Raw genomic sequence first — 26960 nt, 5'->3', positions numbered from 1 at the left:
CTTTCACTTTTCAATTTCCATAGTCCTTGTTCTTGGTGACTTTTCTGACATTTTGCTAATCTGAATTCATTGCCCATGATCGCTCCAGTGTAATTGCAGTTTTGCTCACTCTTGGGCTTATGCCCTTGACTGATGTTTATCCCCCCCACTGCCGAGTGAGGTGGGCAGACATCCTCAGCTGCCTCACAAATGATGCCCGACTGGGTTTGGATTTTCCTGGTAAATATATCTCGGACAGGACTGGCACAGAGAACAATCTCAATTAATATATATTTTTAAAGAAGATGTTGGGGGTAAGAGTTTATTAATTAATTTATTTTTGCTGTGTTGGGTCTTCATTTCTGTGCAAGGGCTTTCTCTAGTTGTGGCAAGCGGGGACCACTCTTCATTGCAGTGCGTGGGCCTCTCACTATCGCGGCCTCTCTTGTTGCGGAGCACAGGCTCCAGACACGCAGGCTCAGTAGTTGTGGCTCACGGGCCTAGTTGCCCCTCGGCATGTGGGATCCTCCCAGACCAGGGCTCAAACCTGTGTCCCCTGCATTAGCAGGCAGATTCTCAACCACTGCACCACCAGGGAAGCCCTCAATTAATATTTTTTAAATCAATGTTAAGGAAGTAAATTGTTAAAAAAAAACACACAAAAGATAAAGGAGAAAAATGTTTTCCCCCACATTTTTAGACAACAAAAGAAAATCCAAAACTACGGAGAACATGAAAAAAGAGGAGTAAAATTGTGTTCAAACAGCTTAAAACTCATATCCTACCTTCCTTTATCATTCTCTTGAGAATCTGAATTATTCTGGATAGTGGTAGTGCCCTGGAGTCAGGAGAATTTTTTGGGTGAAGCTGCCTCCTTTCATTATTAATCTAATCAACAAGCTTGAAAATTTTTGGATAAGGAATGTAGTCACAGATGTATTGATGTTTTGCTTGACAATCCCTTCAATAAATGGACATGCACACTGTTTGCAGATGACATGATACTACACATAGAGAATTCTAAAGATGCTACCAGAAAACTACTAGAGCTAATCAATGAATTTGGTAAAGTAGCAGTATACAAAATTAATGCACAGAAATCTCTTGCATTCCTATACACATAAGATGAAAAATCTGAAAGAAAAATTAAGGAAACCCTCCCATTTACCACTGCAACAAAAATAATAAAATATCTAGGAATAAACCTACCTAAGGAGACAAAAGACCTGTATGCAGAAAACGATAAGAAGCTGATGAAAGAAATTAAAGATGATACAAACAGATGGAGAGATATACCATGTTCTTGGATTGGAAGAATCAACATTGTGAAAATGACTATACTACCCAAAGCAATCTACAGATTCAATGCAATCCCTATCAAACTACCAATGGTAGTTTTCACAGGACTAGAACAAAGTATTTCACAATTTGCACAGAAACACAAAAGACCCCAAATAGCAAAAACAATCTTGAGAAAGAAAAACAGAGCTGGAGGAATCAGGCTCCCAGACTTCAGACTACACTACAAAGCTACAATAATCAAGACAGTATGGTACTGGCACAAAAACAGAAATATAGATCAATGGACCAGGATAGAAAGCCCAGAGATAAACCCACGCACATATCATCACCTTATTTTTGATAAAGGAGGCAAGAATATACAATGGAGAAAAGACAGCCTCTTCAATAAGCCATGCTCGGAAAACTGGACAGCTACAAGAAAAAGAATGAAATTAGGACACTCCCTAACACCATACACAAAAATAAACTCAAAATGGATTAAAGGCCTAAATGTAAGGCCAGACACTATCAAACTCTTAGAGGAAAACATAGGCAGAACACTCTATGGCATAAATCACAGCAAGATCCTTTTTGATCCACCTCCTAGAGAAATGAAAATAAAAACAAAAATAAACAAATGGGACCTAATGAAACTTCAAAGCTTTTGCACAGCAAAGGAAGCCATGAACAAGACCGAAAGACAACCCTCAGAACGGGAGAAAATATTTGCAAATGAAGCAACTGACAAAGGATTAATCTCCAAAATTTACAAGCAGCTCATGCAGCTCAATACCAGTAAAACAAGCAACCCAATCCAAAAATGGGCAGAAGATCTAAATAGACATTTCTCCAAAGAAGATAAACAAATTGCCAACAAACATATGAAAGGATGCTCAACATCACTAATCATTAGATAAATGTAAATCAAAACGACAATGAAGTATCACCTCACACCAGTCAGAATGTCCATCATCAAAAAATCTACAAACAATCAATGGTGGAGAGGGTGTGGAGAAAAGGGAGACTTCTTGCACTTTTGGTGAGAATGTAAATTGATACAGCCACTATGGAGAACAGTATGGAAGTTCCTTAGAAAACTAAAAATAGAACTACCATATGACGCAGCAATCCCACTACTGGGCATATACCCTGAGAAAACCATAATTCAAAAAGAGTCATGTACCACAATGTTCATTGCAGCACTATTTACAATAGCCAGGACATGGAAGCAACCTAAGTGTCCATCAACAGGTGAATGGATAAAGTATATGTGACATATATATATATATATATATATATATATTTATATATATATATATATATATATATATATATATATATAAAATGGAATATTACTCAGCCATAAAAAGAAGTGAAATTGAGTTATTTGTAGTGAGGTGGATGGACATAGAGTCTGTCATACAGAGTGAAATTAAGTCAGAAAGAGAAAAACAAATACCATATGCTAACACATATATATGGAATCTAAAAAAAAAATGTTCTGAAAAACCTAGGGGCATGACAGGAATAAAGATGCAGATGTAGAGAATGGACTTGAGGACATGGGGTGGGGGAAGGGTAAGCTGGGACGAAGTGAGAGAGTAGCATGGACATATATACACTACCAAATGTAAAATAGATAGCAAGTGGGAAGCAGCCACATAGCACAGGGAGATCAGCTCCGTGCTTTGTGACCACCTAGCAGGGTGGGTTAGGGAGGGTGGGAGGGAGATTCAAGAGGGAGGAGATATGGGGGTATATGCATATGTATAGCTGATTCTCTTTGTTATAAAGCAGAAACTAACACACCATTGTAAAGCAATTTTACTTGAATAAAGACGTTAAAAAAATTAAAAGATAATAAAATAAATGGACATGCAGTGTAATTACTCTTGTCACTGAGGCCTACCTGGGCATCAATAAACTTACAATAAAGCATGTGCATTCAAAGTAGGTAAAACATCAAGGGCGATTTCGGAAGGAACACTAGCTCCAAGGCACTGGGAACAGTTTGTAAAAATTCTTATCTGTATGCTTTGAAATGCTATTATATGCATTTCCCCATAATTTATTATCAGTTAGATGTATTTTGTTTCTGTCAATGGGACGTAGAAAATTGTTGTCATCACTGGTTTCCTTCCCTTTTTCCAGCTGTGGGTACCGGGTACCTTGATTGAACATGCAGCTTCTCCCAGTTCCCTAGCTTTTGCAACTAGAGATTATCATACTAGGTGAAGTAAGTCAGAGAAAGACAAATACTGTATGATATCACTTATGTGTGGAATCTAAAATATGACACAAATGAACCTATCTATGAAACAGAAACAGAATCAGGGACAGAGAACAGACTCGTGGTTGCCAAGGGAGAGGGGGCTGGGGGAAGGATGGAGTGAGAGGTTAGGGTTAGCAAATGTACGTTTTTATATAGAGAATGAATAAACAACAAGGTCCTATGATAAACCTTAATGAAAAGGAATATTTTAAAAAATGTACACATGTATAACTGAATCACTTTGCTATACAGCAGAAATTAACACAACATTGTAAATCAACCATACTTCAATAAAAAGAAATAATAACCAAGCTTTGTTACACTCAAGGATTCTCCCCTGGAATTAAGTGTATTGTTCTGAGAGCACCACTTAATGTGGCCTCCAGTATCTACACAGCAGCTTCACTGTGAGCGTCGTGTGTCCTCACCTCTTTGGTGTCAGTCTCATTGCTAATTGACAGTTGTGTTCCCATGTCCCCTACTAGCTGAAATCTCCTGGATGCCATAGCTATTTGGATTAAGCCAGAGTTTCCTAGGTCCCTTGAACTGTTCTAATGCACACTGTTAATCAAGCAATGGCTATGTCAACCCCCATATCTCTGATTCTACACAGTCCTCAGGTTTCACTTTACCATTGATATGCCATTGATGTTCCAATATATCATGTAAGTTTTCCCAAGAGATATTTTATTTTTGGAGATTCCATTGGACAGTCTGGGGTTTATTTAACCAGCATCTAAGCACTGTCATCTCCCACCCATGCCCACTGCACCTCACCGACACCCCACCAATCTGGGCTCTATCCAAAGTTGTGATGTTTTCAAGTGTTCACTGCCCCCCACCCCCCATGCCTGGGAATCACAATTCATGGTTCAGGGGACAGCCATGCAAACCACATCTCCTGATAAGGCCCTGCCCCTCTGGACATAGGTCTGGAGCACAGTATCTAAGTCCTTAACTGAGACAGGAGGGAGGAAAGGAGAAAGGGAGAGGAGAGGTGAGGAGGGAGGTAGAGAAAAAGTGAAAATAGAGAGATGTGAGAGAGAGGGATAAGAGGGAAATAGGAATGAATGACAAAGAGAAGAGATAAAGAGAAAATATGGAGTAGAATGTTGGAAAGAGCTCAGAGGAGACACGATAGAGAAAAATAAGAAACAGATTAAGGGGAGAGGGAAAAATGAGAAAGAAATGGATATATATATATATATATAATATGTATATATTATAATATATAATATTATTATAGTATAATATATTATGTATAATATAATATGTATATGTAATATATTACATTATGTATATATATAATATATTATGATATATGTATATGTATATAGACACATATAATAGTTATATTTATATGTCATGGATGAGAACGAGTTTTGAGAAATATATATGAGAAAGAGATGAGATAATGAAGAGAGAAAAAGATCAAATATATAAGGAGGATGGTAGAGAGGGATGATATGATATATATAGAGATAACAGAATTGATAGATAATTAAAATGAAGGTGATAGATTGTCAAGCAACATAAGAGAGAGCAAACAAAAACAAAAATCTGGTAATATTTGATCCCCTGATTCCAACTGCAGCTTAACTGCCTTGATAGTTTAAACCTATCTTTAATTATATTCTTCTAATAATTTCTCCTTTTGGCCAAAATGTGTTGGATAGCTGTCATTTGCAACAAAAACTTCCTGATAATACAAGATAGGACTTTCCCCCTTTACTTTATCTTGAAAAGATTAATTGTTCACAACAGATGAATGGGTATAAAAACATCTCTATTGTCTCCATGTTTCACTTAATTATACATCATAGTGGATCATGCTTCAAAAATGACTATTTTTTAAGTTTTTATTTACTTATTTTTAGTTCAAAAGAAAAAAGTTAATGGTGTCGGAAGGATTATATTGAAATCTCTAAAAATGTGGTCTGTTCCATTTCATCCTCTTCCTTCCACGTCTCTGACTAGTACCCAGATCTCTGTAGGGCGCGGTCAGCTAACTGCTACGCGGCAGGAAGCTGAAATAAGCTGAGTCATCCTTCCTGTGGCCACTGCGCTTGCGTAAAGTAGCGACCTATCCGATGCTGGCTCACAAATCGCACCATCGGCGAAAGCCAATCACAGAGCGACACATGTTCTTAATCCCTATATAAGCAGACTGCTATAGGATTGCGGGGTCTTCCTTCCATCTTTCTTCAACCAAGCTGTGCTCCAATAAAGTGTGATACGAGAAGAATCTTGCGTGTGGCGGCTCGTTATTCTGCCGGTCAGAAACGGCTCGCCGCAAGTGGTGCCGAAACCCGGGAACTTCGCGCCCTGCATGGAGGACCGATTCAGAACTCGACACACGGAGTGAACCGTCGGATCAAGATCCGATCTGGGTGCCATCAAGACTGACGAGAATTGTTGAAGAAAACTTCAGAGAAGATGCTGAGCTGGATGTTCCTGATGATTCTTAATCGAAGTCTTTGTATTAGTTGGAATTCCACAAAGGATTATTCAGATTGTGCAACTGAGTGCTGCCGGGCTGGAGCCCGTTGCCTTTGGAGATTTTGCCTCTTGGCTCTCTTCTGCCTTTTCCTCCTTTGGGGAGTGGGTGGGGGTAGGAATCTTTGGAGTCTGCTGTGTATTTGGGATTATGCTGTGTCTCTGGTTGGTCTGTCGTGTGCGCATCAGGGCACATCGAGATAGGGTCCTGCTCACTCAGGCACTTCTGGCTATTAAGGAAGGAGATTCTCCCGCAGCCTGGCTCTCCGCCCTGAATAATTCGAAATGATTGCCCTTGCACAGAGAGGCCTTGTCGCCATTGCACCTCTATAGGGAGTCATTCATTGTCCTGATTGCCCTTGCACAGAGAGGCCTTGTCGCCATCGCACCTCTATAGGGAGTCAGCCATTGTCCTGATTGCCCTTGCACAGAGAGGCCTTGTTGCCATTGCACCTCTATAGGGAATCAGCCATTATTCTGAGTCAGCCTTTGCACCCTGCAGCCCTTGTTGGCATTGCACGCAGGAAGGTGTCTCAAACATGCCAACGGAAAACTGCCCTCGAACAGTGAGCACATCATGAGGTGAACACTTGTACGGGCTACATTCTGCTTGGTGTTCTAATAAATAAAAAAGGGGGAGATGTAGGGCGCGGTCAGCTAACTGCTACGCGGCAGGAAGCTGAAATAAGCTGAGTCATCCTTCCTGTGGCCACTGCGCTTGCGTAAAGTAGCGACCTATCCGATGCTGGCTCACAAATCGCACCATCGGCGAAAGCCAATCACAGAGCGACACATGTTCTTAATCCCTATATAAGCAGACTGCTATAGGATTGCGGGGTCTTCCTTCCATCTTTCTTCAACCAAGCTGTGCTCCAATAAAGTGTGATACGAGAAGAATCTTGCGTGTGGCGGCTCGTTATTCTGCCGGTCAGAAACGGCTCGCCGCAGATCTCTATCCCCAAAGCCCTGGGAATCTGACAGGTGAATGTGGACCAGACGTTGGCAGGCTGAGAGAGAGGGCAGGAGGGACAATTTGCTCCCATTTGTGTCACCACGATGCAACAGGACAAGTGTGGTGATGGCGGTCTTCTCTCTTACTGCTCTTTCCTCTGTCCCTTCCAGGCATTATTGCTCCCCCCGGGTCTGTACCAGGTCTTCTCACTTTGAATCAACTTACAGCTCTTCCTGGACAACCTCAAATGCTCCCCTGGGCCCCCCCACTCTTCATGGGGACACGCTGATGACTCCCAGATCTCTGTTTCCCCAGGAATTCAGCCTCCTAAATGCCCAGGTTCTTCCAATGTGTAAACTACTCCTTAGGGGAACCAAGAGCTTGAGATGTACCTGTGGTCGCCTACAAAGCTCCCTTTGGGGCAGCAAAACCATGACTTTTATAAGTCGGTTATTGATGATATAACTTGGAAATTATCCTGTGTCTTATTTGTTCATTTTTGGCCTTTCCTCCCTCCCCAGAAAGTTCTGGCCTGGGATGGAGGTGGGGTGGACAGTGAATAGCCTTTCTGTGTTTCAGACCAGATTGGGCATCTCCAAAGCATTTCTTTGTGAGGTTTCCAGGCCCATCAAAGGATTGGTTGGATTCCCTAAGAGACAGCTCCTTGGATTAACTGAACCATGCTCCGACCCCGCCCCTGTGGCTAGGGAGTGACACATCCTAATTGGTCTAGACCTAGGATTACTGCCCATCCCTGAATCAATCATGGTGACAACTGACTGGAATTACGGTAAAAAATTACTTTTCTAATTAAAATTTTAAATAAAATTTAAAAGTTTGATACACTTGCTAAATACGATATTTAGAATTTTAAGTTTAGTCATCTGAGGAACTGTAAAGTCAGATTCTTACAGGTATTTAATATATTCTGGAGGCAAAATGTTATTTCAGGAGGTACTTTCTTGGCACTAATTTGCAACTTTTGTGGCTCTGCTTGAGAATGAATTAATTAGGAAAAAAGATCAGATGCTCAGTGTGTTATCTACATATATTTTGCGGTTCCAGAAATGGCAAGACCGTAACCATCATGAATATAGAATCACGAAAGATGATGTAATTTACTGAGTCTTAAAATTCTAACCTGAGGCTCTTCCACGCAAAATTCAGTGTGTAATTCAATTGATAAGGTCATTGAAGCTGCATGAAGCCTATTTCCTATAATCAAGAAATGGGGGACACGGAAAGGCTTTTGTGCCCAGGAGTCCCACGGGGTCCTGCTTGGTATCACTTTGACCCTCAATGCTAACTTCCTGAGGAGTCATGAATTCTAATTTTTGTCTTTCTAACACTATGTCACTGCCTAAATCTCTAACCAGCTTTTCTCCTTTTAGCTGCTATTTGTAAAAATGTATTTCTCAGTTTCACAAAGAAAATTAACATGAGTATTTTGAATTAGAGCTCCTTGTATCAAACAGTATTTGAAATTTTCAGTTCATAAAAAGAATTAGCATAATTTCTCCCCTAAAAACAATTCTTTATTTACATATATTCCTCAGGACACATACAGGAGACATGTATATGTCTAGAAGTTTGCTAATTTCTCCACTTTATAAAAAACCATCTGTCAACTTGAAAAATATTGATTCCTGGAAAGTCTTCAAAATTTGTCAAGTTCATTGATTTTTTGGAGTGTTCCATTTATCTTGGAATCTTATGTTATTTTAGGTACAATAGATTATATTCTATGGTTGAAAAATATTTATTACTCTATATAGTATTCTGCCTGCCATAGAAGATTTATTCCTTTATAACTAGTTTCTTTAGATCCCTCACCGTATTCTTACAGTAAATATCTAGTGGAGGAAATCTTTCCACTTGTCAGAAAGGTTTTAATCAGTTGTTATTTTCAATAGAAAAAAACCATCCCTTTTACTAAGATTAATTGATAGAAACAGCACAGATCACTGACATAGACATTTTTACATAACAATGAATAATTAACACCTGCCATATATTGGACCTCATATTTGTTAGGTCTAGCTCTCAGTAACACTGTCCCCTTGAGATCAGGGATCTAGCTCTTTCTGGAGTAGCGTTTCTCAGTATGTGGCTCAAAGATCACCTGCATGAAAATTCTTGCTAATTTTTCCACAGCAGATTTTTCATAATTAACAATTGGAATGAAAACTAACAGCATGCATCACTTCATTTTAAAAATCTTGCCTTTACAGAAAGGTTTTGGTCCAGTTACCTGTTACCACTTATCAGACTATCCTGAGTTTAGAGGTTAAACATAGTGACCAACGTATTAAATCCCATGATAGCGCAGGTCTGAAATTCAGGCAGGTCTTGGCAATTCCCTTGTTCATCTGCTGTTAAGTGGTATTCAGCTGACAGCTGTGGGGCTGGGCCAGGTTGTCTAAGATGACTGGTACCTTGGTGGGGATGTGGAAGGCAGGGCTCAGATGGGAACTGTGTTCCTTCCATGTGGTCTCTGGACTACTTCATGAGGGTTTCCTAATAGAGCAGCCATACTTCTTACACAGGACCTCTGGGCTCAAGAGGCCAAGGTGGGAGCTGGCACTCCTCTTAAAGGCTATTTCCAGAAATGCTGTAGCACCCCTTCCACTGTACTTTTATGTCAAAGAAGTCACAACCTAGCCCAGATTAAAGGAGAGTGGAAATAGATTCCACTTTTCAATAAGAGGAGTGTCAAATAAATTGTAACCGTCTTTACCAGCCACGAGTCTGAACTGTCTTTATGTATTATCCTCTCTTCATCTATACTTATGATTTTAAAAATTAAAGCTTTGAGTTAAAATTTAAAGTTTGAGTGGTTGTACGTCCCAAAAAATTAACGTTATTTCTAAAACTACTAATGAAAACAAATGTACACTTTTGCATTTTCTCATGATTTGAAAACACTTTCTCTAAATGCATACCAACAGGAGTGCCATTGAGTTATTACTATTAATCAGCTCAAAGCCATTATTGTAGAAAGTATAATAACTCCTTCCTGATTGTTTTGAACAGTAATTTAAATGTGATCTACTTATTTTCTGAGTGATCTGTGAGCGGTCTCTGTGTTTTGATTCTTTGAAATATAATTTATCTCCTGGGTTTATTTGTCATGTTTTATACAAAAATAGATGTTTCAAAAAATACCATTTCTTGCATCATTCTCATTGAGATCTCATTTTGTTTCTATAGACTTATATAGAAACTGATAATACAGGATTATGTGAAATGTGGATAGTAATATTAATTCAAGGCACATGGTAAGTGGCCAGAATGAGTTAGAGAGTTGCCCAGTGAACTTAAATACTAGAGGGTAATTAATAGAATATAATAATTCAGAATGCCTATAAAATTAATGGGGAGAATTAAATACATATGTAGAATGGATTAAGGCTGAATTTATAATCAATGTTCCATAGTAAAACCAGATACACATTGAAGTTAGATATATCTTTAAAAGTGAAAATATTTCATGGTAGTTTCATGTGAAAAAAAATCAGAACTTTAATTTGAATCCTTTCGTTGGATAATGATCTGTAAGACTAAAGAAAATCACTATAAGAACTGAAAATATATTATCTTAGAGGAATATCTTTCCATCGATGTTTTCAAAGATCCATTGTGTGTAATTTATAAAGAAACTTTAGGCCTTATAAACTTTATAAGTTGGAGATAAAAATGATTTCTATTTTTTTATTTAAGAAGATATTTCACAGCTGCATTACTGTAATACTAATGCAGAACAGAATTTTAAAAGTAAAAAAGACTTCAGATATTTGTGTCCTCATTACATCATCACTTTGATCATTGAGTCATTGTCAACTAATATGTCTAGTTAATGCTAGAACTTCTGTGGAGCAACTCCAATTTAGAAATTTTCTGAGAAAGGGGAAAGGAGATTCTAAATACTTAATAAGATTAATCCAGGGCTTCCCTGGTGGCGCAGTGGTTAAGAGTCTGTCTGCAAATGCAGGGGACATGGGTTCGTGCCCTGGTCCGGGAAGATCCCACATGCCATGGAGCGGCTGGGCCCGTGAGCCATGGCTGCTGAGCCTGCGCGTCCGGAGCCTGTGCTCTGCAACAGGAGAGGCCACAACAGTGAGAGGCCCGCTTACCGCAAAAAAAAAAAAAAAAAAAAAAGATTAATCCAATTATTAACTAAAAAGCAAACACGTTCATTCAGCCTACTTAGGAAGTATATTCTAGCATCATAAAAGTTGCATACATATGTATATACATGTATATGAACTACAGACACATTAGTAATGAACTTTTAATAAAATAGCGAAATAACCATAATGCTAATTTAATGGGAAAAACAAAACGAAGGATGTAACATTGTGAACCCTTAACAGTTGTTCTAATTAGATATCATTAAGGAAACTATTAGGTGAATTAAAATTGAGGCTTTCATTTGCTACCAAAAATATATCCTTTAATTTATAGTGAAGCAGCTATAGGCTGAAATACTCACCTGTGCAATAGATAGAAAGTAGGTCTGAGTTTTCTGGATCCTTGTTATCCTTCTAACTCCCTAAGATGAGACTGGATACTCCTAATACTGTTTGCTGAAAACTGTCAAATGGAAAATAAGACAAACGAATTTTCTTAAGCTAAGCTTCATGGAATTTATAAATGGTTCATGAAGTCTTTGAGAATATTTTAAAAGTTGGTTTCAATAAAAAATAAGTTATTTTGTTTTAAAGTTATTTTTAATGATAATTTCCTGTAGAAAGATATTTTTTAAAATAATAATTTAGTTTCTTAGGTCAGCATTTCTCAAACTAGGGAATGAAGCATGAACCTGATGAGCCCCCTAGGATATTTTTTTTTTTTTTTTTGCGGTACGCGGGCCTCTCACTGCCGTGGCCTCTCCCGTTGCGGAGCACAGGCTCCGGACGCGCAGGCTCAGTGGCCATGGTTCATGGGCCCAGCCGCTCCACGGCATGTGGGATCTTCCCGGACCGGGGCACGAACCCGTGTCCCCTCCATCGGCAGGCGGACTCTCAACCACTGTGCCACCAGGGAAGCCCCCCCTAGGATATTTAAGGTACATATTTTCTTCTTTAACGGAGATCTGTATGATATTCAAGCGTGAAATGCCAAGCAATGTTTAATGCCTTTTTTCCTGGTCTTCTGGTATATAAAACAGACTCACTGAAATCTAAGTGTTACTGCTAGTAAAGAGAAATATGTGACAAACACCTGAGCTATATTAGTGTTCCTAGTAACAGTAGGTTATATTTACCAATTGATTCCTTATAATTAAATATAAAAATATACAGAACAACAAAGTTTGCACCCCTGTAAATGTGTTTACAGAATTCTCTTTTGTATTTAATCCACCTGCACTTGTTCTTTTGGCCAATGCTCGGTTGACGTTTGCTGAATTCTCTGAAGGAACATTCCCCCTCAACAAACCGGAATTCAGATGAAGTCTAAAGCCTGCTTCCGTCGCGTATCTCGGCTCTGCGATCTGGTGTCTAACCCCGGACCTGGTGATGCTTCTGGGGGATCACGCCAGAGGAATTAAATTGTTGAGTTAGTCAGGTGTTAGGTTATGGTCCCAGTGCCGTAAACCAGCAACAAACTCAGCAATAATAAAAACATAAAAAACAAGATAGGTGTTTGAAAGAACGAACCCCCATAGGCCAGTATTTATGTTTTAATTTTATACGTCTTAAATCTCAACCTCAGTATGTACTTTTAGAAGACAAGATTTTTGTGCTGATTAATTAATGTATCTGTGGTTGACTTATGGACCATTGAGCATAGGAACCTGTTTTACTTCATTTGGGATTATAGCGCCCCCTCTCCTTACTCACAGGAACTTCTGTCTCTGGAAATGAATTTGCCAATATACGTAACTAATTATTTGATAGGGCGGAGTATCAAGGACCAGCAGGGCACGTCTCTTCATTTTTCTATAATCACTTCCTTAAATTTGCTCTTTCTGAGTGTCCTTTATATCCACTTCACTGTAGTTTGGGCAGAACCAAAGCTTTCTTCTCCATGTCAAGATCTAGAAAATCCAGTTCAGTGCATTTCAGAACTTCTCTCTTCCATCTACTCCAAAAGATGTCTCTCCTTCACCCAGCTCAGGTCTGCGAGGCACCTGGAAGCCCTGAAGTGGTCGGAGGGCTTCACTGTCCTGCTGGCACTACCATCTCGTCCTCACCACCGGCTGTTCCCAGTCTCCTTCCTGAGCAACTGGTCTTCACGGACTAGGCAAGGAGAAGGACCGGACTTCAAAATAAAAAGACAAAACATTGCTTATTTGTCAGGTACAGTATATATTTTCTTGGTTAACAGTGACAATGGCTGTATCAAAAGATGTTATTTCTGGGTTCTTCAGAAGCCAAAGCTCTTAATTTTAATATAGTTGAATTTATGTCAGCATCTTTTCACATGGATCACATTTATTGTCTTTTAATTAAGAAGTCCTTTCCTATCATAAGTCATAAAGATCTGGTTCTGTATTGCCTTTGAAAATGTTCTTTTTATAATGGAATTTTCATATGCCAGGCAATAATTTGGGCATAGGTTTAAGTTCCATTTTAGTTTGTCCATGTGGATTCTGAATTGACCCAGTATCATTCATTTACAGACTACATATCCCTACTCCCTCGCTACCCCAGCTTTGCCATTAGTCAGATTTCTATTTGGGGTTTGTCTCTTTGGAGGTTCTTTATTTTTTCATCAGTTTGCCTATCCCTGTTTTAATATCACATTATCCTAATTCATAAAAAATGACACAGTAATTCTTTATTTTTTTAAATAGATCTTTATTGGAGTATAATTGCTTCACAATACTGTGTTAGTTTCTGTTGTACAGCAAAGTGAATCAGCTATATATATACATATATCCCCGTATCCCCTCCCTCTTGTGTCTCCCTCCCACCCTCCCTATCCCACCCCTCTAGGTCGTTGCAAAGCACAGAGCTGATCTCCCTGTGCAATGCTGCTGCTTCCCACTAGCTATTTTATATTTGATAGTGTGTATATGTTGCTGCTACTCTCACTTCACCCCAGCTTCCCCTCCCCCTCCCCCCCGTCCTCAAGTCCATTCTCTATGTCTACGTTTGTATGCCTGCCCTGCCACCAGGTTCATCAGTACGACTTTTTTTTTTTTTAGATTCCATATATATGCGTTAGCATACGGTATTTGTTTTTCTTTTTCTGACTTACTTCACTCTCTGTGATAGACTCTAGGTCCATCCACCTCACTACAAGTAACTCAATTTCATTTGTTTTTATGGCTGAGTAATATTCCATTGTATATATGTGCCACATCTTCTTTATCCATTCATCTGTCGATAGACATTTAGGTTGCTTCCATGTCCTGGCTATTGTAAATAGTGCTGCAATGAACATTGTGGCACATGGTCTCTTTTTGAATTATGGTTTTCTCAGGGTATATGCCAGTAGTGGGATTGCTGGGTCATATGGTGGTTCTATTTTTAGTTTTTCAAGGAACCTCCATACAGTTCTCCATAGCGATTGTATCAATTTACATTCCCACCAACAGTGCAGGAGGGTTCCACACACTAATTCTTGATACAGATTAAGAGAAATCCCCTAACCTTGTCCTCTTTTTCCAAGTCCTTTGAACTTCCCCATAAATTTTAAAATAGGCTTATTACTTTATATAAAATTATGCACACACAAACATATACACACACATGCATCTTAAGAATTTTATTGGAATCACATTGAATCTATAAATTGACTAGGTTAGAAGTCATATATTGAGAGAGAGATTTATACTATAGTATAATGTATATATATATATATATATATATATATATATATATATATATATATTAGTAGTAGTTAGGGTTTTCCAGAGAAATAAAACCAGTAAGATGTATGTGTGGAGAAAGAGAGAGAGAGAGAGATTTAAGTAATTGGTCATGCAGTTGTGGTGGCTGGCAGAGAGACCCAGGGAAGAGTTGATGCTGCAGCTGGAGTCTGAAGGTGATCTGCTGGCAGAATCCCACCTTCCTCAGGGGCCTCTCTTTTCCTTAAGGCCTTCAACTGATTAGGTGAGGCCCACACACATTATGGAGGGTAATCTGCCTTACTGATTTAAATCATAATCTCATCTAAAAAAGTATTTTTACAGCAACATCCAGACATGTTCAACCAAATAGCATATGTTATATATTACTCCAAGAAGGAGTGTTTTGTTTTTTTAATTTTTTTGAGTTTTCTGTGCACCAAAGCAGAATTTTTGAAACAAGTTTAAGTGTTCCTTTTCATATTGATTTTACTGATTGTTTTACTGTATCAATTTCTCCGTTTGGCAATTCAAACTGCCTTAGAAAGACAGATCTAACAGAGAAGGAGAGGACCTGTTTTTATCCCAAACTTTACTTCAAAGTCTGTGACATAGTTAGAGTGGGCTGTTATACTCCTTTCCCAGAATCTACAGTTTAAAAGTGTGACACTATGTTAGATAAAATGCAGTTACTATAAAACTGGCGTTTAGATATCTACCAGGTTGTACCCTAATTCCATTCCATTTAGGATTCCTGACCCCTGTGTGTCCCAAAGTGTCCTTCTGGCTCCAACAAAAGAGATTTTCTTTTTCATGAGGGGACGTGTGCAATAATTAAGTGACCTATTTTCTTTCACCATTCATGCAGCTTCTGATAGAGGTCTCTGCCTTAATTCTGTCCTGTTGAAGTGCTGGACCTGCGAGCTATTGCAATCTTTTCCTCCTTTCTCCTCTGCCCGCATCTGCCAAGGCCAGCTCATTGCAGATGTTGAGAACTCTCCTTCGCTCTCTTACAGTTATTTCAGCGGCAATGTATGTGTCCAGGCATACGTCAACCATTACGCTCTTTCAGCTAGGATTAACTAAGTATCCTCTTGTTGATTCCATTTCTGGATGGGCTTGACCTGACAGATGAGGTCATTCTTATTTCATGGGACGTTGATGCTGTTGTGTGTGTCAAGCCAGCCAGGCAGTAAGAACAAAAGAGACAGTTTGATGAACAGGTAGGCAACCTGGCATGTCGTGCCCGTGGCAAGTACTCCTTTCATGGAACCTGGCCAGTTGGTTTTTCCTCTTATTTCTCTCAGGGTGTTTTGTTTTAATTTCATTGGGCATGCAAGAGACTTTGGAATATTTATCTCTTTTTCCTGATTTTATGCCATTTACCTATTGACCGCCAGAGAATCCATCAACAAATAAATAAACATTGGCAGAGATGAACCCGGATCGGCCACATTTACCTCCCTCAATCTAGAGGGGATGGCTACGACGTTATCTAACTCACAAATACGTAATTATATTCATACTATTTTGATCTATTTGCTTGGCAAACTGGATGTGATGATTAACATTTATGTGTTCCTTGCCAAAAAGTACAATGGCATGTTTGGATACATGATCTCAACTGCAGAGCCGTTTACAGTTTATTTCTGTATGCCATATCATAGAGCTAATCACTTCTAGGAACTTAATGCCAGGAATAGAAAAGACGTAATGGAGCTTTACCCACAGCCATTTAGGAATAAAGGATAATGTCTCCGCAAAGGATGTTTTTAGAAAGGGAAATACGGTTCCTTTTTCACGACTCTTTCCTTATTTCAAATTTAACGCGTGTTTATTTTAAAATCATAACTTAAAAAAAAAGAAAATTGAGTAAATAAAATTAAAATGTTATCTATTTTAACGTTCTGCCAGAAATGTTGCCCTCTTAACCCATTACCTTTCTTCCCATCCCAGCTCTGTTGCCTCAAACAGATTCATATGCATGTGGGAATTCATATGCGTGGGCTTTATGAAAAATGATCTTCTCCAATTTAGTAATTTAATGGGCCAGAAATCACAAAACCATCTTGAAGAATAAAGATGAAAAATTTACTCTACTAGATATTAAAAAATACTATAGAGTGAATTAAGTAAGACCATGAACTATTGGCATTTGAAAAGACAAATGGACCAATTGAGAATCCAGAGATCGACCCATGCATACATACATGGTTACCTGATTTACAAAAACTGGTGCTGTGTAATTCAGGGGGGAGAAATATATCCTGTTCAATAAATGGTGCTGAAACTATCGTATATCCACATTAGATATCTCAAAGCCCACACAAAGTCATTTGAGGTAGATCATAATCATAAATGTGAAAGCTCAAATTATCATCTCCAATAAGGAGACATGAATTAATATCTCCGTGAATTTGAGTAGACAGTAGACTCTTAAACAGAACACAAAAATAACTAAGAGAAAAAAATATACATTTAAGTTCCTTAAAATTTAAAATTAAAAAATTTAAGTAAAAAAAAACCTTATCAAGCAAAAGATACTTCCAGGTAACTGAGAAGGAAATTTGCATGGTGAGACATCATTTTTCATACTAGGTGTCCCCAAGGTGTGGTCTGTTGATCCCTTGCAGTTCTTGAGACACTTTCAGGATGTCTTCAAGGTCAAAACTATTTTCAGAGTAATTGTAAGATAATATTTGCCTTTTTACCTGTGTTGACACTTACACTGATATTGCAAAAGCAATGATGAATGAATTACTGGAGCGCCAGCACAAACAGGAGAGTGATAGCGGACCGCACCTCTGTCATTTTATTCCTCCGTAGGACACACTCATGGCGGGGGGCGGGGGGGGGAAGGCCAATTTTTACATAAGAACACACTTGGTGAGGCAGTGTGTGCCGTGTGTGTGTGTGTGTGTGTGTGTGTGTGTGTGTGTGTGTGTGTGTGAAAAAATCTTGACCCTGTTTACGTGTCTTCATAACACAGGAAATGGGAAGCACCCAAAAGCACTTCTTTCCTTTTCTTAAGGAAAGATGACAATTGCCTTTGGGAAGAGCATCTGTGTTTTTCTTCGAGTTTTGAGCATCCACTTGTCTCCTGGACACTATTTTTATTTGAGGGAATGACTGACAGATTGTGTTTTTTCAGACTCGGGTGGTCTGCAAACATTTTCTCAAAAATGATCCAAGTGAACCTGCTACTTCAAGGAGTATTTCTTACAAATGATAAAATTCCAGCTTTCACAAGAAAATTAAAATTATATAAAACTTATATTTGCCACGGTGTGCTGGACAGTCTAGAACGTAAAGTTTTTTCCGTCATACAATGCAGGTTTTACCTATCACAACTGCTTCGTGCAATGGTTTGCTAATTATCTCAGACAATGTTGAACATGCTGTACATACACACCGATTAGTGACGTGTGAATTATAAGATGTGGGGACCATCCTTTCCCCCTTATTCCTCTATTCAGTAACTAAAGTATGATCTTAATAATTATTCCTTCATGCTAATTATTATCTTCTCTTTATAATTGGCCTTTTAAAATAGCCCTGCTTCAAAGGGGATCTATGGAACGGTTTATCCTCTCTATAACAGAACAGGTTAAAATAAGCAGATGAGCAAACTTAGGAAAGAAAATATTAAGGGGTGAGAAAATAGGATGATATCGTTTGTAAGCTGAGCTTTCAAATGGCTTGTAGAAATTTACATTTAGCTTCTTAGAAGCCAGTGAAGGCGTTAAACAATCCAGTTACCTAATTCATTGCAAGTTCATGAGCTACCTTAAGAGAAGGTTTGGTCGGGAACAGCACAGCTATTTCTGTCACTGAAATCCTAAAGAAAATGCTCCACGAGTTCACATCAAGAAGACTCTTAGTGACCTGTAAATAACATTATCAATAAGAAGTTTTGTCCTTACTTGAAGAAAAGTAATGAATGTTCTAGAAGTTTTTCTTAGAATTTTCCTCCTTGCGAACTGATGGAAAAACGCCAAAGCATAGCTTGGTAAGTGTCAAAATCATATGATCCTGGTGCAAAATTCTCAGAGTAAAATGTCTTGATAGAATGTATACTGTTGGTTGTATGTATCCTATTGTTTCTGTTTTTCTGGAGAACTTTTTTTTTTTAGATTTTTTTTTATTTATTTTGGCTGCGCCGGGTCTCAGCTGCGACGCACGGGATCTTCGTTGCGGCATGCGGACTCAGTTGCGGCATGCATATGGGATCTATTTCCCCCGCCAGGGATCGAACCCAGGCCCCCCGCATTGGGAGCGTGGAGTCTTACCCACTGGACCACCAGGGAAGTCCCTTTCTGGAGAACTTTAATATACCTTCCCACTGGCATCCTTAATTCCTGATATATCTGTATCTATATCTATATATCTAACATATATAATGGATATGTAGATATAGATATTATATAGAGATATATGAAGAGATTTATTATAAGAAGTTGGTTCACATGATTATGGAGACTGGCAAGTCTGAATCTGCAGAGTGGGCCAGCAGACTGGAGACCCCGGAAAACTGACGGTGCAGAGGAAGCCTGAAGGCAGTTCTCTGACTTGGAGGAGGGGGCATCGTTTTGTCTTTACATGTCTTCAAGTGATCGGATGAGGCCTACCTGCATTGAAGACAATCTGCTGTACTCTACTGATTAAAATGCTAATCTCCTCCCCAAAACACCTTCACAGAAACATCCAGAATAAAGTAATACAATACCTGGGCACCTTATGGCCTAGATACGTTGACGCATAAAATTAACCAACACAGAAAGGAAAAAGGCAAAGTTGCCTGCCGGTTCTTGAACCTTCCTAGCGGCCCTGTGAGGAAGGAGCCTGCTCTTTGATCTCATTGGCCAGAACTCTGTCACGAGGCTCCACTAGCTGTGTCGGCGCCTAGGAGACTGAGTATTTTAGCTGGACTTATTGCAATCTCAAATACAGCCAGGTATCTTTTAACAAGGAAAAAAGAGAGATTAGGTAGTGGGTGGGCAATTAGCAGGATCTGACCCTCAAGGGTCACAATTTAAGGGGATTTGATTAAAATTTCAACTTAGGAAAAGGTCAGGTAGGCTGAAAATGTAATGAGGTAGGTGGACTTTTGTTTCCATATAAATCAGCTTCATTCTGGGATGAACAGCAGCAAGTATTCAGGACAGAGGGGACTTGAAAGGGTAATTGCAATGTTGCAATTATCATGTCTGACAAATATATGACTTGTGCAATTAATTAAATTTTTACTTGCTATTCTTCATACAATTCAGAATAGCTTATACAATTAATTCCCTTTCTTATATATGTACACACAGATAATTTTCAAAAATTATGTACCATATAAATTTAGAAATGTATCTTTCCTATTAATTAAAGGTTGACTATTAAGAATGACTTTCCAGTAATTGTATGATATTTTTCATTGTTCATTTAAAATATTCTGAAATATCTAATACAGAATAATTATTTTACAATTTCATCAATTCAACCCTAGCTGTTAAAATTTATTTTTCTTTTACACTAGTTTTGAGCCCTTTACTGAAATGTCACTGAACAGTAAGCAACATTTATTTTATGGACTATGACAAATGGGGCAAAGAATTTGGGGAGTGAGGTTTAAAGTAGGCATGTGTTTACTGAAATTTACTGAAATACTCACGTGCTCTCATATCAGAGGCAAATAGTACAGATTGTGTTTCAAAGTTAGATTATTCATTGATATCAACTATACAAATATTTAAATTCACGATATATTTTGAAAAACATTGACACTTTTAAATCTTCGCTATGCAACAAAACGTTCATAGTGCCAAGTACGCTACTGTTTTTCTTTTGGTTGGTTTGTTTTGCCTCTATATGTTATCTGAATATCCATATTCACAAATTTTTCTTCTTTTTTAAATTTCAGTTGCATAATTGAGATACATCATGGTATGCCTGACAAGAAGTGTAAAAGTGACACTTACCCAGTGAGCTACAGAATGTTAAATACACGATTTGGATACATTGGATTTTCATCTAAATCTAAATGTTTCATTTAAATGTTTATCAATATCTGTGTATTTCAGAGTTGAAGACATATTAATTACATATCGAAATATTTTAATAGTAATGTTTTATGCCATATATATTTTTTTAAAAAAATATTTATTTATTTGGCTGTGCCGGGTCTTAGTTGTGGCACGCGGGATCTCATTGTGGCATGCGGGGTCATTAGTTGCGGCATGTGGGCTCTTAGTTGCCGCATGCAGGATCTAGTTCCCTGACCAGGGATTGAACCCAGGTCCCCTGCATTGGGAATGCAGCACCTTAACCACTGGACCACCAGGGAAGTCCCTATGCCATATATTATTCAAATAATTAAATATTTTAATGAAATTTCAGAGAAAAATGAGTCTTGTAGTGTGAGATAATGTAGACCAGTAATTTTCCTCTAATGAGGCTTTCCTTAAAATGCTATAAAGAAGGAGGTGGTATATTTTGGTTTTCATTTTATTTGACAGGAACCTCATCATAATACCATTTTTAGAATTGTACGTTTAGAGTTTAAATCAAGTAGTTCATGAACTTGTATTAATCAAGCGATTAAATAAAGTCATGTTGATTAGAATAATTATTAAAACCATAATAATATGAGTGAATGCTACTTACTACCTCTCTGTAGTTTTAAAATGGAGCTACTGTAGAATTTTCTAATTCAGTGATCAGAGGGAAGCCAAATATAAAGTGATTTTGAAAGTAAGGTGTCAGCTGCAGAATTCTCTTTCTGCTCTGGTGTGTCTGATCTTTGCTCTCCAAGTTTATCTCTACCACTCTCTTCCTTAGTCTTGACCCTCCAGGTACTTTGGACTACCCTTCCTTCTCCAGGTGTACCAAGCTCTTCCCATCCTCAGAGCCTCTTGACAGCTGTTCCTTCTCATGAGAATTACCTTTCCTGTTCTTGGCAGAACTGGCTCCTACTTGGTTTTCAGATTGGCTTATATGTCCTGCCCCTAATCAGGGCCGCCTATGAATTTATCTAGAATTGTACATTCCCACTCAATTATTCTCTTTAGCATCACATACCATAGAATGTATCAAAATTATAATTTTCCAGTGTTATCATTTTCATTCTCTCTCCCATCCCTACAGACTATAGACACTGTGCCCAGAATCGTATTTACCTCTAAGAGCTGTGTTCTCGGAGCTGGGTTCTTGGAGCTGTGTTCTCGGGGTTCTTTGCATAGTAGGCACTCAGAGGTCTACAGACTAATTGAATAAAATCTAAATGCAAACATCTATGAGAGATAAGATCCATTTGCAGTTAACCACAAATATTATCTCATAAAAACGGAGCATTTGGGGGCTTCCCTGGTGGTGCAGTGGTTGAGAGTCTGCCTGCCGATGCAGGGGACACGGGTTCGTGCCCCAGTCCGGGAAGATCCCACATGCCGCGGAGCGGCTGGGCCCGTGAGCCATGGCCACTGAGCCTGTGTGTCCGGAGCCTGTGCTCTGCAACGGGAGAGGCCACAACAGTGAGAGGCCCGCATACAGCAAAAAACAAAAACAAAAACAAAAAAACGGAACCTTTAAGATGTAGCTATCCCAGTGGTAAGGGCATTATTTTGTAATTTGGTAGAGAAATATAGTTTATACTTTAAGCCATTCCTTCAGCTGTGATACTAAAATTCATTCAGTGTAGGTGAAACAATCATAAAGTCTGAATGATTAATATTCAGTTTTCCTGAATTTTGAATAAATATGAATATGGAGATTATCTAGACATAAGTAAGATGTGTAATTCAGAAATGAGTACCTAGTTTTTTCACTTCCTCATTTACAAAGAGCGTATGAATATAAAACATTCTGCAGAGCAATGCCTTCCACTGATTAATTTTCTAACAGATGGAAGAAAAGAACAGTGCTTCTGTTAACATTTTGAAATACCATGAACATATATACTCAAGTAAAATTTTATTCAGATAATAGTAGGAAAGGGTTTTATTGTATTTTATTAAACAAATTACATTTTAATGAATTCCAACTGTAAAAGAAGACAATACAATGAGTAGAAATCACTCTTACCTACTCTTCACACGCTCAGGCCCTCGGTCCTCCCTTCTGGCTCACCACTGTCAAGAGTAAAGTGACCCAATTTCAAAATCCTTTAGCGCTTTTGCATCTATATATGCATATACACACATACCATTTTTATATTGTCTTTTATGAATGGGATTAAATATATTGTGTCTTTTAGCAATGCGACAGATATTTTTTCATATATATATATCCATTAATGTATTTTAACTTATTCATTTTATAGCCACTTTGTATTTATAACATGATATATTACAATATATGTAGCCTTTGCTCAGTGACAAATATTCACTTTTTAAATTATTAGCTAACATAATGCTTTTCAAAAAATTTTTATTGGAGTATAGTTGATTTACAATGTTGTATTAGTTTCAGGTGTACAGCAAAGTGATTCAGTTATACATGTACATATATTCACTCTTTTTTTTAAGATTCTTTTCCCATATAGGCCGTTACAGAGTATTGAGTAGAGTTCCCTGTGCTATACAGCAGGTTCTTATTAGTTATCTATTTTATATGTAGTAGTGTGTATATGTCAATCCCAATCTCCCAATTTATCCCTCCCCTCCATAATGCTTTAAAGAACTATCTTAAAGAAATATGTAGAGTGCCCCTTTTTCCACATTTTTTTCATAATTTGATATTATTAATCTTATACATTTTGATTTCTTTTTCATTTTATCGTTTAGTACTGAGGATGAACCTATTTTAATATTTTTACTAGCCATTTATATTTCTTCTGAGATAGCCTATGCATAAGCTTTACTTATTTGTACTTTTTCTTATGCATTATATATATATATATATAAAATATATAATGAATATATATACATATATATACACTGACAACGTTGCTGAGAGCATTTAATGGGTAAAAGATAGTCACTAATCATGGAGAAATGCAAATCAAAACCACAAGGAGATGCCACCTCATACCTATTAGGATAACTACTATTTAAAAAAAAATGAAAGTCACAAGTGTTGGTGGGCAGGTGGAGAAATTGGAACACCTGTGCACTGTTGGTGGCAATGTAAAATGGTGCAGCTGATATGGAAAATAGTATGACAGTTCCTAAAAAAACCCAGAATTACTATATGATCCAGGAATTCAGTTTCTGAGTGTATACCCAAAAGAATCAATGCCAACCAACCTGAGAACTGTGCATGTGTTGATCGTGCACCTCGCAGTCCCCTCCTTCACACTGGCTTTTTAAAACCCCTTGCCTGAAAGCCATCGGGGAGTTTGGGTCTTTTGAGCATGAGCTGCCCATTCTCCTTGCTTGGTGCCCTGCAATAAGCGCTGTACTTTCTTTCACCATAACCTGGAGTCAGTAGATTGGCTTTACTGCACACGGGCGAGTGGACCCAAGTTTGGTTCTGTAACAAATAAAGTGGTTCATTGGTGGTTCTGCTGAGACAGATGTAGCTTTCACTACTCGAAAAATTCAACTGGCTAAAAGTGACTAATGTGCTCTGAGAGATTTGGCTAATTCCTTCTTTGCTATTGTAAATATGGAAGGAAGATAGGCACAATTTGTTTTTCATAGGCAAGACTACAGAAAAGATTCATTATCTTTCTTGAGAATATTTAAATTCTCCAGTGTACCACAGTCACCCGGTGAGATAAGATTTAGTTATGACTCATCATCAAAACAATTTAATTTATTACATTGGTAATATCATGGCAAAAGCCAAAGGGTTCGTGAGAACTGCTATAGCACATATTACTAGGTGAGGTTGGTTTATTTGGTCAGATAATATATAGGGCCAGACTAATCTGTTAAATTCTTAGATACAACTTGAGTTAAAAGCCAAGAGACATTCCACAGACAGCACAGGACAGATGACTGTCTTTGCTAAACCCTACCAATAAGAAAGATGTGCAATGCCTTATGAGATTGTCTGGGTTTTGAAGGACATATATGCCTCACCTGGGTTTTTTGTTAGCTATTATAGATCAAGTGACCAGAAATAAATATGAATTTAAATGAGAGCCAGGATAAAAATTCTTGCTGAAGGCTGTAGCTCAAGTGGTTCTATTAAGAATATATAGTTTCCATAATAACAGATAATGTGAAGCATGTTTTCCTATGCTCATTTGCCATTCACATATCTTCTTTGATGAAAGGTTTGTTCATATCTTTGGCTATTTATTAATTTGGCTTTTTCTTTCATGTTGTTGAGTTTTGAGACTTCTTTATGCACTCTGGATTCAAGTCTTTTATCAGATATGAGATTTTCAAAGATTTTTCTCCCAGTAGAAGGTTTTTATTTCTAAACTCTTACCAGTGTTTTTGTTTGTTTTTTAAGAGCAAAGTTTTGCATTTTGGGGCAGCCCAATTTATCAATTTGCTTTTTTATGGTTCTTGATTTTGGTCTTACATTGCATATAAAAATTTATCACCAAACCCAAGGTCACACAGATTTTCTTCTATATTACCAGAAGTTTTATGTTTTACATTCAAGTTTATAATCCATTTAAATTTAGATTTTGTAGCAGCAGGTCTGAGGTATGTGTCTATGTTATTTTTGTTTTTGCAAATGGACGTCCAATTTTTCCAGTATCATTTGTTGAAGAGACTGTCCTTTTTGTAATAAATTTCCTTTGCACATTTGTCGATGTTAGTTGAAAATGCTTTAGTAGGTCTATTTCTGGGATTTACCTTCTTTTCCATTTATCTACACATTCCATTGTCCACATATTTCCTATTCTCAGTACCATTCTGTCTTTTTCAGAATAAGTCTTGAAACTGTGCACTGTGGACCTGCCAGATTTGCTCTTTTTCAGAATTATTTTGGTTATTCTTGTTCATTTGCCTTCTGAATATATTTTAAAAGCAGCTCACTAATGTCTGCCAAAAAAAAAACTTTTTGAGATTTTTACTGGGATAGTGATAAGTCAATAGATTAAGTTGGGTAGGGCAAATCTCACAAATATTGAGTCTCCCTTTCCATGGACATGGCCTAGCTGTCCAGTTATTTAGGGATTTGTTTATTTTTTCCATCACTAGAAGAAAAGCAGTTTGTTGACAATATGATCCACTCACCTGAGTCCAGGTGATATGCTTTGCCTTTCCTATCTGAATTTTAGGAAGGGCGGGCTAAGAGTTTTTATTTATTTGGGCTGGTGAGTGAGATAGTGGTGATGATAGAGTTATTTTATTCCCTCTGTTAGTCATAAAATACCTGTTACTGAGAATTCAGCAGGTCTCCTGAGGGCAGAGCTTCTTACTAAATCGTACTTGCAACATTTTTCTCATCTGTCGACGCCTCTTCTTTTCCCACTTTCTCCATCCCGTTCTTGTTTTCTTAGCTATATAACATCCTGCCCAAAATGACTTAAAAATGGAGCATCTGAAAGTTTATGGGGGAAAAATTCTCAAATGTATTGGAGAAGCAGCAGACGGGTCCATATGACTTCTCAGAATGACTACTGATGCTTACAGCATAAATATACTCTATTCCTTCCTGTTTTCACAAGCATACAGCCAAATTCTGATAAACAAATCCTTCCATGCTTGTCTGCAAACTACCTATAGTAATTTAAACTTGGAAAAGTCCACTTCCTTTCTAACCCCGACTAAGTCTTCTTAGGTAGTGCAGTCAAGGAGAGTGGACAAGGCATATTTCAGCACTGATCATCCTAGGGTGTTTCCAGTGATAGGATGGAATTAGTTTGTTCTCAAAAGGGCTTCTGCATTCCACAAGCATAATATAAAGTTGATTTAGGTGATAAAGTGCTGCAGGGCTTTCAGGGATTAATGGAACAATTATATGCTCATTTCAATCACTTATGGTTACCCAGCAAACCTAAGGCAATTAGATTGATTTTGTTTACTCTCTAAAAATATAGTTATGTACATACATATACACACATACATATGTAACATGATTTATAAATTATACTGTGTGCATGCGTGTGTACTGTTAAAACTGTTACATAATAACTCTGTTTAAAATCATATGCTGGTATTATCTTTGTCTCCTGTTTTCTTCTTAATTCTTTTTCTTAGAGGTCCCCTGATCCTAATCCTAGAGAAATGCCAAACACAGTACCAAAAATCTAGAAAACAGTTCTCCCAGAAAGCACACATTCTTCAAGGTTT

Source organism: Delphinus delphis, chromosome 13 (assembly GCF_949987515.2).
Source record: "Delphinus delphis chromosome 13, mDelDel1.2, whole genome shotgun sequence".
Taxonomy (NCBI): domain Eukaryota; kingdom Metazoa; phylum Chordata; class Mammalia; order Artiodactyla; family Delphinidae; genus Delphinus; species Delphinus delphis.
Note: the sequence above shows the minus strand (reverse complement) of the source record.